At 41.4% G+C, this 13,420-nt stretch overlaps 1 long non-coding RNA gene across 3 annotated transcripts in view; it reads left to right on the plus strand.

Annotated features, from left to right (window-relative positions):
- Positions 1-11,822, plus strand: part of LOC125322420 — a 56,843-nt gene extending 45,021 nt beyond the window's left edge. For all 3 annotated transcript variants that reach the window (XR_007201986.1, XR_007201985.1, XR_007201987.1), the window contains exons 5-7: positions 2,905-3,095; positions 8,681-8,773; positions 10,747-11,822. This is a non-coding gene — a long non-coding RNA (uncharacterized LOC125322420). The remainder of the gene's footprint in view (positions 1-2,904; positions 3,096-8,680; positions 8,774-10,746) is intronic.
- Positions 11,823-13,420: the final 1,598 nt, after the last annotated feature.

Genomic DNA, 13,420 nt, shown 5'->3' on the forward strand with positions numbered 1-13,420 from the left:
TTCCTCAGACATGCCAGTTAACGCTTTGCTGCTTAGCAAATCTATCGGATTAACACAATTACAGTAAAAGTGCGGGACAAAATAAATATTCCCCAAAGAACCTTTAGGAGGATTTTGCCATTTCTTGGTTAGTAAGAGATGATCCCTCAACAGACACCAGGCTGACCCTGCTTTTGTTTCTCTTATTTCATTCGTCCCAATGGAGCAAGAAAAATATATCACTGTATAGGCAGCAGGAGAATGAGCAGCCTGGTATTATCTGTACTTTTTGATGCAGTCTGCAGGGAAAGCTGAGAGTCAGGGGAAGAATCAGGGAACTTTGTGTTCAGCCAGATTCCAAAGCCTTTGGTGTCTGGCCAAATTTACAAAACTTAATTGTACATTTGTATTGTGTGTTGCAATATCTTGGAGATTTGCAAAGTTGTTCTCGTGGATCCCTTTCAGGTGCTCAGCTACTCCAGACATTCCCACTAAACACGTGCACAGCTTCCATGCTTACAGTACAATGTCCAGTGTCCCCACACTCACTGGTATGGTGGTCCCTTACCTGTCTAGTCATCCCAAGGGAAACACAGAGAGAGGCTGAGTTGCTCAGTTGATCAGCCTGGAGCTGTTCTGAGGCATGTTTTTCCCCAGGGTGTTGGCATCAACTCCTGCTTCCCCATCAGGAACGTAGCAGAAGTGGGTGAGAGCTCATCGTACCTGCCGCAGTGTTCTCTTCCAAAGTGCCCTGAGGCAATGTTAACCGTTTTGGTTGTTCATTGTTAGTATTTTCCTTTGAATCTTGTTGCAGCGGATGGCAATGCTGCTTTTTCCTTACAGAGGCACCAGTGATGTTTTTTTTCCCACCACTCTTAACTTCTTGGTCCAGTTGAGTCATTCAAGCTTGGAAATCTCCAGTGAGTTTGGACCTGAATGTGACTGGATTAATCTGTGCTACCGCCAATACTTCTTTAGGGGATAGGGGGAGAGAGAAAGGGAAAAAATGAAGACAAACATTGAATTTATAGCACTCCAGATGTCAGAGAAATGAACATAAAAGTGCAGATGCCTTATAGTCAGGCAGACTGCTCAAATGTATGCAAATGGGTGACAAGTTTATGTGAATATGGTTGAAAAAAAGAAAAAGTGAGGGAAAAATGCTTAAATAATCCTGTTCTCATTGCGGTAAGTCTTGGAAATTGGGTTTGGTGGAAGTCAGAATTGTGATGGCCTAAAGAAAGCCAAAGCTCTGGTAAATGTGGCCAGCTGGATAGACTTTGATTGGTCTTAATGTTCTTGGACATACCATTAAAGTAACATAAATTCATACGTTCTAAGTTATGGGGCCTATTGATCAAGCTTTTCCTTGCACAGCAGTATTTAGATTATTCTGCAAATCATCTTCATGGCTAAGTGTGAGAGATGGCTACAGTGTCTTCAGTTAGGTTGGTGTAAATGTATGGATTTAAGTGAGAGCAGATGTACTTGCACGCACATTTCACATAGGAGCTTCTCGATTGTTTGGGGGTAACAAAAACAATTCTTTCTGTCAAATGTGCTTCCAACTTGTGAATTAATTATATCTGCCTTCCTGCAAACTGTTTAAGAGCAGCTGGTCTTCCTGGCATTTTTATTAGCACGCGAAGAAGCTTCTCCAAAGCATGAAATGCCAAAAGGAAAAGCCTCTGGCTAAGTTCTACCATGGATACACAGAACTGAGTGGTGTTTGTCTGCAGCCAGATGAAGGAAAGAGCCAGTGGTCATCAGTCTAAGGCATCCCTCTGTGCAGGGCCTTGATTAACTTTCTGTGCCTTTTTGCTGTTGGATAAAAGCAACTTAAAATTATAGTCGTAAGCAGCCATAATGTTGAGGAAAACTGATACAGTCTGGATAATCTGCTGCTAAACAGCTTGTGTGGGTCTGTGTCCAAACCCCATTTCTTTAAATAATATTTCAAGCCAACTAGCTTTTCTGGATTCCTTTGCTTAAAATGCAGAAGGGATTTTTGGATGGCAACTGCTATTAATGTTACTAAGCATTGCTCGGGTGTGTTCTTTGTTCATTTGTGCGGGAAAAGACCTACTGTATCCATAGCCCCATGATGCAATACTAGAACCTTTTAAAAAGTTATTAAACAGGTTGTAAAATCCCCTTTAAAAATATCCTTCGATTTGTACAATTTTTAGAAATGGCAAAGGACAAAACCACATCCTTTCCCCCATTAAACTCCCGAACACCCCTGCTACCCTCCCCCCTATGCCAAAGCCTTAATTTACAATATCTTGGTTTTACTGTATAGGAAAGGTGAGAAAAACAATACAAGTTATACAGTACACTTACAAATACCAGCTTATATGAGCTAACACTGGCAGTTAACATCTTAGATTTTTCTCAGCAATAAGCTACATCTGCAGAACTTATGAGTTGGGTTTTATAAAGTTCACAATTCAAAAATGTCTCTGTGCTAAAGGGCTTTGGCTTCCTAGCTCAGGGCAAATTTTATATGCTACAGTCTGTAACCATCTTTGTTTCTAGAGACATATATGCATGGATCATGGATTAAAACGTTTTACTATGTGCCATGTGGGTTTTATTATCTGAATAGATCATATCCTAAACAGGTCAACTGCCTCTGATTTAAACGCATGGAGAATGGGAAACAGCATTTATTCATGCAGTGGGTTTATCATGTGGTACTGCAGCTATTCTTCACTCCCAGCCGCTACTCAAAAGGGAGAGCAGGATGCTGGGCATCTGAAATCAACATCAAATCTAATCCCACTTCATTTCAATAGATGCAAGTGTTGGTATAAAGAAATAAGTCTCAGCAGTCATTGTGATAAGGCATTATATATGAGACATTGTATATGAGGCATTATATATGGCATTATAGTGTTCTTTCTTGTTCTTCCTGTTTACAAGATCACCTCTTTGACAAAAGTTTGGCTCTGCACCAAGAACCATACTAGACACCAACGAGAATGTATATATATATATATATATATACATTGGTATAACTGCACCCAAGAAATAGATGATCAGGCGTTCCTGGATGCTCCAGGAATCTCTACAGATGCTAAAGTGCATTGTGTACAGTGGAAAACACAAAAAGTGTGAGTATTCAGAAATCAGAGGGGGAACAGAAGAGTAAGTAGGTATAATATCTGCATGGAAACGGTTGTCTCTTTGGGACAAGGCCAGGAGGGGTAATATTGCTACTACATATTTATTGTTACAATTAACTACTATTAAATATGTTTCAGTATTGTATTACTGTTTTCAGTGAGACCAAACTGACTATTATATAGCTGTGCAACAATTTCCCAAGGGAAGTACGGGGAAGCTATTTACTGATTTGCTTAAATCTCTGTTGAACAAAGCAGTGGAAAATATTTTGTAGGAAATAATGATCCATTGGCAGGAGGCTGGAATAGGTTACATAATAGAGATCATATTTCTGTGACAATGAATGATTCTGTTTATGCAATATTCATTGCTGGTCATGTACCCTAGACTTCCTTTATTTTTATCTCATCCCAAAATGATAAGAAGATAATTCAACTTACATTTTTGCCCAAGCATTCTAGAAAATAGTTCAGTGTTTCTTGTCTAAATTTGTGCATGGCACTATCACCATGCACAAAAAGTCTTGCTTCTCCTGGAGACATACATGTTTTTCTGCACTGAATTCTTAACAGACTGTAGTATCTATCTATAAAAAAGGGAGAAGGAAGATGGTCTTGGGAGTTATGCACTGATCAGTGTAACCTTGATATCTTAAGAGGTATTAGATACTAGAACAAATTGTTAAGCAGTCCATGTGTAAGCATCATCCAGATAAAAAGGTGACAAAAAGAGAGTCAACACGTATTTGTCAAGAACAAATCATGTTAAACCAATCTAATTTCCTTCTTTCCCTGGCTTAGTGGATAAGGCGAAAGTGGTAAATGTAATACATCTTGATTCAAGCCGGGATTTTTGACAGTATGGGAGATTATATGCTCTCATGTAAACTGGAGAAATTTTGGCTGGATAACAGGGGAGGGCCTGATTCTTTAAAAACCCCACTCTGAGAATGCAGTTAGCAGTGATGACCTGCTGAAAGAAGAATTCACTTTTGCTCTTGAAGAGGCTTAATTTTGGGCCTGGTTCCCATCAATATTTTCATTAGTGGCTTGTATGATGGGATAGAAAGTGTAAAATTTAGACTGAGGATACAGAAGTGCTTTAGAACACAGGACTAGAAGAACAAATGAACATGATACATTGAGAAAAATATATCAGTATGATGGCACTCAGATTATAGAACGGCAAAGTAATATGTGTCAGAGAATCTGTAACTGCAAGGGGGCTTGGCAGCAGGAGAAAAGATGGAGCCTTAGTGCCTGGAAAGTGGAACAGGAATAAAAGATGAGATATTAAGGGAGCAACTCTTAGTGTGCAAGACATCTCTGTCCAGTGGCAAGAAGTCAGCAGCTGGATTTTTGGACCTGTGTTTTTTCAATTCTTTTTAAAGTGATGCAGACAAGTGGGATGTAATCTAGAAGAATGACCCACATGATTTGAGACTTAGAAAATATGGTCTGTGCTGAAAGATTGAAAGATTTGTGTGTGTTTGTCTAGAAAAGGTATGTCTGAGGAAGGGTATAATTCTTGTAGGAAACTGCTGTTAGAAAGGGGATGCAGATCTATCAGTCACCGTGGCTGTGGAGCGTAGGATCGCAAGCACTGTATTTTCACACGTGTTTAATAGAAGGCTCTCTGTAGAAATGAAACTGAACTCAGATTTAGCAGATCAGTGCTTTTCTTGCTCAGGCATGTGAAAGGTGTATCACACACTTAGCTCTCAGCACTGCCACAAACCCTGATCTGTGCCTGTTGCTCTCTCTGCCCAGATTGCCATCATGTCTCTGTATTTAATTTGATATCTATAGGTGCAGTGTGTCTATAGCCTTGCATTCACCTGTCAGTGTTTTCAAGAGGGTGGAGTTCCTTAGGTGTAGATTAACCTAAAGTGTAGATTAAAGATGTGAAAAAAAATCCAGAGACTGGCTTCACCAGTAGCAAAACAAGGCTTTTGGTTGTTTAAAAACTGTCTGTATGGATAGGTTTGTTAATCACTGGAATAGGTTACCCAGGGATGCTGCAGACTCTCTTCTAAAGGTTTTGAGAAGTTTGATGGACATATGTCATGGCTGCAAGTAAACCTGGTACTGCTTCTAGGTAACAAGATAGACTGGATGCCCTCTTAAGATTCCTTTTAGTCTGATGTCTGTATGATTTCTGTGACATGATTTTTTGGAACAATATAATATATTTTATATCCCTGCAAAAAAAGCATAGAACTGACATAATCCAGGCAGTTTTGCTTTATGTTGAGAGATGAAAATGTACGTAGTCATTCATAAAAGTCTCAGGAAAATAAATGCCTGATTTGACTTTAAATATAAATGAACATGGCAAGAATGATATGCTGAATAATGACCCTGCAAAAAAAGAACTAGCTCAGTTCCTCAGTACTAACTATCACAGGGCATTGATTATCTATCATGTCTAGTTTGTGTGATAACGTAAGAATTTAAATTGTAGCCTCACCCAGAACAAACACAGATGCGTTTTCTCTTGGTGTTAATCTCCCAAAGGCCCACAGTCTTGTAATGTAAACAGACCTTGGAGCCCCAGCCTGGTTCACTCTGTATCAAATAAGCTGTATTAATATCCTGGGTCAAAACTTCCTTCAGGCAGCCTGAGGGCAGCAGCCATCCAAATCCATGTGCACTGACACCTTCCCAATGACAAGCCTCTCGGTGCTGGACCCTTGATTTATGACTTGTATGTTTTCTATTTGTGAGAAAAGTAGTGTTTATTTGACACATGAGGCTTCTGATAACTCTGCTGGTTGTTAAATTTCATCCTGCTTCTGCGGGGAATGCTTACCCTGCCCCCCCACCCCCCCCCCAAAAAAAAAAAAGCTAAGGAGGGAATGAAGGGGAAGGTTGCAAGGAAATCTAATTGCGCTCCTTAAAACACTGTTTTGAGAAAGGGCTCTGGAGTCAAGCCTTCTCATTCCAGCCCCCACTCTTTGCATTTTCTTTGTACTAGAGAAGCTCGACCTGGCAGTGGTGAAATTAATAAAATGTTGGTGTGAAACTGTTCCTTTTTTTTTTCCTGATTCACTACCATACAGCCCCTGGCTCTTAAATTGGAGTATGTGCTTACTAAATCAGTTGATTTGGGGTGATCTGTTGCAACTCTTCCAGGAAGGCTCCTTCCATTTCTTCCATGCTGGCTGTAGGAACTACCTTGGGTGCTGCTGGAGCCTATTTTGGGAGGGTAGCTGTATTCTGGTGCCTTGCCTTGTTTGTGCTGCAAGTGGCCTCTGAAGGCAGAAAGGCAGAGGGCAGTCTTTGTCTTCTCTGCACAAGGCCTGAGAGGCTGTTAATACATGGCACATGTCCACGGAAAACAATAGCTACATGAGAGATGGCTGTGTCCCATGGGTGGCCTTTCAGGAGCAGGGAGATTTTGAAAGAAAGATGCTGCTGTGCCCAACTTCCCTTGTGTACATGCTGCTACCAGAAGCTCCCCCTATGAATCCCTTTTCTTCAGAGCTGAAGCCAAATCCTGCTGCAGTCCATAACCAGAGGAGCGTCCTGCTGACTTCTACGGGAGACTTGTCTGAGGGTGGCATGAAATGGTTCCCAAACGGCAAATCCTTTCAGCTCCCTTCTTGTGAATACTGTGGCTTAGCTCCACTCCTGGTCTGGAATATGACCCCACCCTCACCGATTGCTGGTTAACCCTTGGGAATCTGCTAGTCTTTGTGGTGGCTCCTCTGTCTGTGGCCATGGTGGGAAGATGGGGATTGCTGCAGGGTTCAGTACCAAATGTGAAGTGTTGCAGACTTTCTCTATTTATCATATCAATTCTGTGTTGTTTTACTGAGTCTTTGCTCATAATACAGAGTGGTTGCAAGCCCAGAAAGAGCTCCAAGTCCTACCTGAAGATAATTTATATGAATTTTAAGGAAAATCCTTGAAAGATTTGACCCAAAGAAAAGCTTGCACTCATTTTTATGGTTATTTTTGGCACTGCTTGTCTGACTTTGAGATACATGAAATGTCAGGTCTGGTCTCATGGCTTCAGTGAGGGACCCCAAGCATTTGGGAAGCAAATTACTGTCAGTTAGGTTTCAGCTGGAATAATGTATTAAATTTTCAGAGTAGGCTTTCTTTGAGCACAGTGTTGACAGCACGCTCAACTCGTAGCACTTGGAGTTAGATGGATATTTACCAAAGTAACACATCTTACACAATTTAGCAAAAATGGAAACATGCAAAAGCCTCAAAACAAAATACTTTTCTGACAGATTGGTAGTTACTGTCCTAGTGTGAGTGAGTTTGCTCCTTCCTCCATTGTCAGTGTTTTTTCCCTGAGATCTTTGCTATTACATCCCCAAAATTTCCAGCCTTCTAATTACACGAAGGCATAAATAAATAGAAATAAGAACAAATAAAAGGCAAGACCCTGATGTGTTTTCAGTTGTACATTGCTCCTAATGAAAGTCATGTGTGCAAAAACCTCAGTGATTTTGTCCTGGCTCACTGAAATTAAACAAAGAATGATACCTATTTATAATCCTGAGAGTTCTGCCAGTAATATATTTTATCGCTATGGTTGCAAAAACACAAATAGCCACTAAGGAAGTATTTTTCATAAAAATGAATGAGCACAGAGGGTTCCATGGAAAGAGTTGCTGCTTGTGGTGGAGTAGTGGGGAAATGCGAAGCAAGTGAGAAGTAGTTAAAAGCAAAAAGGGACTTTACTTTTATTATGGTGCTGATATTTACTGTTCTCTTTCATTTCATCGGCTTGGTTTGCAATAACCTTCTGTCACTTACATAGGCTAGTTTTTATACTTTAGTTTCAGCAGGGAAGAAAAGCGGGATATTTAAAATAATTTTGTTTATTTGTAATTAGAAAGCAAGTAACTTAATTTCTTTTTCTTGAATTGAATTGATTGCATTTAATAAATACAACAGAGTGCTTACCAAAATGTTCTCAAAGTAACGTAAACCACATGTACCATCCCACAAAGAAAGGACATCAAAATTGAATTTCTGAATGGTTTTATGTAGATTAATTTATTGTGGCTAAATGCAACCAGCCTCCTTTTCTGCTGCCCCATTGTGTTCAGAGCTCACTGCATAATGTGGTCCTAGAAGGGAGTGGCTGGAACACCATAATCGTGATAGAGTGAGGCTATAGGTGAGAGCAAAGCAGGAATCCATCCTCAAACTTTAACCAATCCAGAAAATGCCTATTGCAGGCAATATGCTATGTGTGACAGGTCTGAAAAATGTAATAGCAAGATTCAGACCGGGTGCCCATCCGTTTCAAGGAGCATTTGCAGAGTTCCTTGGTGGTGGCAGCTATTTTGGGAAGACTTCTGCAAGCTGTTTGAAAAGTGAGACTCCAATCTTTACCGGGGCATTCAGGGTATGAACACTACTCATCACCAGTGGTAATAAGCCTGAAGGTGTGGTGTTCAAATCCTGTTTGTCACACCTTCAAGGACTCCTCTAGATGAAATTTTCTTTACACTTGTCATCTTCTAAGAAAAAAAAAAGTGATTTGTTCCTAGGGAGGGAAACTTTCAAAAGACATTTACAGCATTAAACCTTTCTTTTTTTTTTAGGTGCTGCAGCCCTTTGTCTCTTGCAGATGTGAAGAGCTGGTTTAGGTCTGGCATCCTCCATAACCCCACATTAGTACTTGCCTGTCTTATCAGGTGTGTAAAACTAGTCTGCCTATTATACAGTGAGCTGTGACTGAATCCTTTATTTATGACTTCTGCCCCACGTTGCATTAATTAGAATGCAAATTAAGTGTTTCCTGGAAAGCTGCTGTTTACTTCTGGTATACTTTACATGTTTCATTAGTCTTAGGACCCTGACAGTTAAGTTATGTCAATTTAACAAGTTATCAGTCAGCAGAGCTGCTGTAATGGTACGTACACATGCGCGTGGGCTTTGTGGGCTGCAACGGGATGCAGACTTGAGTTTGCCTCCAGCAAAAGGCACTTAAGATATATTGCCTTGTCTTAGCTATTGGGCTCAGCTAATTAGAGGTAAATTTTTTCCAACAGCATAGCTTGATCTTGTGCGCGAGCCTTTAGTTTACACCAGGGCTTCTGAATTTGACTTTGTAACATGTTTTTAACGGAGAACCTCTCTTTCACTAGAGAGTAGGTTATTTGGCCACTGCACTTGATAGTGGCTGAACAGTCTGTATCCCTGAGTAGCAGGACATGAGAATCATTGGTAGGCACCTTAAAGGTTATCTAGTTCTAATCCACCTGCCATGGACTGGGATGCCACCTACTAGATTGGATTGTTCAAAGCTCCATTCAACCTGGCCTTGAACACTTCCAGGGTTGGGGCATCCACAAACCTCTCTGGTCAACCTGTTCCACTGCTTCACCACTCTCTGAGTAATGGATTTCTTCCTAACATCTAATTTAAACCTGCTATCTTCCAGTTTAAAACCACGGCCCCTTGTCCTGTCACTATTTTCCCATATAAAAAGTCCCTTTCCCTTCCTTTCATAAGCCCACGTTAAGGTACTGGAAAGCTGCAATCAAGTCTCCTTGGAGCCTCCTTTTCTCCAGGCTGAACAACCCCAACTCTCTCAACCTGCCTCCATAAGAGAGGTGTTCTATCCCTCGGATCATCTTCAGTGATCTCCTCTGAATTCAGTCCAGCAGGTCCACCTCTATCTTGTGCTGAGGACCCCATTAAGGACCACATTGAGGTGGATTGCAACTGAACAGACCACAAATTACAGAGGGTTTTTTTTTGTTTTAATAACACAGTTTAGCACAGTCTGCATTTTCATCTACGACCCTGTTTACCAGCCTTTAGGAGCTGGCACTTACTTGAATAAAGTGTCTGTGTTCAGTGCCTCTCTAGGCCTGAGGGCAGCTGCTGAGGTTTGGCAGTGTGGCTTGTGTGAGGCTCCCTCAACCTTCCTGGCACAGACCCACAGAACTTTGTGAGGACTGATGTCCTGTGTGAAGCTTCTCTTGTCTCTGCTTGCCTGTAAGGTGGTGGGTCTGGAGGGGAAGCCACATGAGGAGTGGCTGAGGTCACTTGTTCTGTTCAGCCTGAAGAAGAGGAGACTGAGGGGAGACCTCATAGCAGTCTGCAACTTCCTTGTGAGGGCAAGAGGAGGGGCAGACACTGATCTCTTCTCTGTGGTGGCAGTGACAGGACCCAGAGGGAATGGCCTGAAGCTGAGCCAGGGGAGGTTCAGGTACAATATTAGGGAAAGATTCTTCACCCAGAGGGTGGTTGGGCACTGGAACAGGCTCCCCAGAGAAGTGATTGCAGCACCAAGCCTGACAGAGTTGAAGAATCATTCGGACAATGCTTTTGTACACATGGTGGTGTGATTCCTGGGGAGACTTGTGCAGGGCCAAGAGTTGGACTGTGAGGATCCTTGATGGGTTCCTTCCAGCTCGGGGTGTTCTATGATTCTGATTCTATAGCTGCGCAAAGTGCAGAGTTGAAAGGTTGCATTTTCTGTTTTGTAAAATATTGGGAATTATGTCACTTTGGAGGAAGATCTATTTTGAGGGCATGGTTTAAGAGTGAAAATGGTGGTGTTGCTGGGTTGATGGTTGGACTTGAGGATCTTAAGGTCTTTTCCAACCTTAACGATTCTATGATTCAAAAATAACTGCTACCTTCTTAACCTTTCAAGGTGCTGCGATGAAAAACATATCTCTGAATGTGTTTGAACCCCAGAGGAAGAATTTTCATGCAAGAAAGAGCTTACACCAAAGTAATGAAGAATTTGGCCCCTGGCACCATTATTTTCCTCGGCTCCCATGGTGACAGAAGGGGGTGGAGGGAAGTAACCTATCCCATTTCTGTTTGAAAATATTTAGCTTGAGTGATATGAAGATTTCAGTAGATCTGTGACAAGATCAAAGACTATAAATTATTTAACAGTGGTTCTACTTTTGTGGAATTATTTAAAGTATCATAATTGCAGCTCAGCTTCCCAGCCTTCATTTTCAAGTCTGGAATTCTGTTGGGAACTATCATAATCACTGAAGAGTATAATATTACAGGCTGGGTATAAAAATATCTTTTTAATGACTAGCAAATTAGTGAAATGTCTTGACCTAAATCTAGACCAAACAGAAGACAGTGTTTTTATGGAGGGGTAAGAAAGACTAAATTGTCACCACATTGTTATTCTTGTTAAATTCTCCACTACTTAAAATGTCAGTTGATTAGATAAAATTTGTAACACTGTGCATCAATGCAAGTGATGAAGGGCTGTGTGTTACATAGTATCTTGGCATTTCTGCACTTTTGTTTTCCTTTTAATGGTAGCATGTGCATTCTGTGACTGAAACTTGGAAAAATAAAGGCTATTCATTACTTTAGTACCCTGTGAACAATAGAGATCATGAAAGGCATCGCAGGGAACTCCTCTGTATGTTGGCTGTTCAAGAAGCAAGATGAGCCCTTGGAGGGTTTTCTCATAGGCTTCAAGAATTGTTGTGTGCATGATCTGCCTGGCTAAACTCTTTGTGTCTGACTTAAATAAGATCTAGAAGACACAAGAATGTCTCACTCCATACCATGTGACTCATAGTGTTAACCAAGTCTCTGTTAACACAGAAACAGGAATTTATTCTCCAAATTCTGGTTTGCAAACGACTTAAGGAACCTGAGCCCTTGTGTTCCTGTGCGCAATCAGTTTTCAGTGGCAAAATCCTCAGTTTGATGAATTTTGACAATATACTGAAGATACCATGGAGATCTCTGCAGGTGAGCACTCTATTTCCAATTACGTTGCCAATTTTCACCGCGATTTGGGGCAAGTCACTGGCCTTTCTGCTCTTCATTGCCCCCAAATCTAGCCAGAAGTAACACTGGCTGGTTTACATGTTAAGCATTATGGTGCTGCAGCTGCATTTGCAGTGCAGAGTCTCTGTAAGGAGGGAGGGAAATAAGAGTGGTGGTGCAGACAGGCTGTCTGCATTTCTGCCTTCGAGCCAGGGTACAATGGATGTTTCTGACACAGAGACCACCTTAGTGTCCTGTGTTCACGGAATTCCTTATGCAACGAGGCTGCAGTCTGTAACTGAGCACCAAAGTGAGCAATAGGAGCCCAGGGACAACACAAGGCAGGAACAGAGGTGGTCTCCATTGCTGCCTTTCTCTCCACATGGCCAGGGCCCATGGTGCTCTGCATTGCAAAGACAAATGACAAATTTGTTCAGCACCTGGCTGCAATGAATGTGATTAGTCTTTAATTAATATTAATTAAAGCATGAAGCATGCATGGGCATGAAGGAGATTCATAAATTAAATGGAAAAGACTGTTACCTTGAGAATTTGTATCCTGGTAGGACCTGTGTAGCAGGTTGGAAGCCATCTACAGCGAGGTTACACTCAGTACCTGCATGGGTTGTGGATGCATGTCAGACGTGGAATGTTCTCCCAGAAGACAAACACAATGTGAACAATCATTTTTACTGGCAAATGTCATCTGTTAGATATCAGCCTAGTTTTGTCAAGTGACACAAAGCAGACTTCACCCTCGCTGTGTTGAGCATTTAGTTTGGCTGTATGCAACCTAGGGCTCTGGCTCAGCTACTCTTTCAGGCTGCGTGTTGACATGCACTGGGGATCTGGAGTCTCCAAGGCGTTTAAGCAAGATTGTATCGTGGTGCAGCCATTTCTTTCACTTCTCCCCACTGAATTACGTCCTCCTACTCCTTGAAAACATGGTAGAAATTGCTTGAAGAGTTTACTCATTTTGTTACCATTCCTTGCTGTCTAGTTTTGCAGAAGTTGTGCTGACAGACCGGGAAGGGCTTAGAAAAGGACATTAGGAGAATGATCAGAGACCTGGAAACCCTACACACATAAGCTCAGTCTAGTTAGTTTATCTAGCACCATGACCTAATGATTCCTAGATGTACTTTGAATGAAGAGCTTTTTGATTAGTGGATAGATTTTTCCTGTCCCAGGAAAAGGCTGGACAAAATAGGAAATGAGGATTTTGTTTGGGTATTTTTATTTTGTTTCTATTTTGTTTTGTTTGCTTTTTTCCCCCCTTCAGTTGTAAGAGTGATTAACCCCTGTTTTCCTGGGTGTGTGGTGAGGTCTTCATCACCTTCAGTCTTTTACACTTAAGCTTTTCATTTCTGGAGTCAGGAGAGGGTTTTATGGCCCGTGGTTTTAGGAGCTCATGGTCAAGCAGACTTGATTCTTCCAATTGTATGTGACTGGCTGCAGTGACTTTTCTGGTCCTTTCCAGAACAGTATTCCTAGGCCTGTGTCTTCCAAAAAAGCCCCATCCTTTGATTTTCAAGAAGGTTGAAAGTTTCAGTGAAGCAACCACTGACCTTAGA

The sequence above is a fragment of the Corvus hawaiiensis genome, chromosome 3 (assembly GCF_020740725.1).
Source record: "Corvus hawaiiensis isolate bCorHaw1 chromosome 3, bCorHaw1.pri.cur, whole genome shotgun sequence".
NCBI classification, from domain to species: domain Eukaryota; kingdom Metazoa; phylum Chordata; class Aves; order Passeriformes; family Corvidae; genus Corvus; species Corvus hawaiiensis.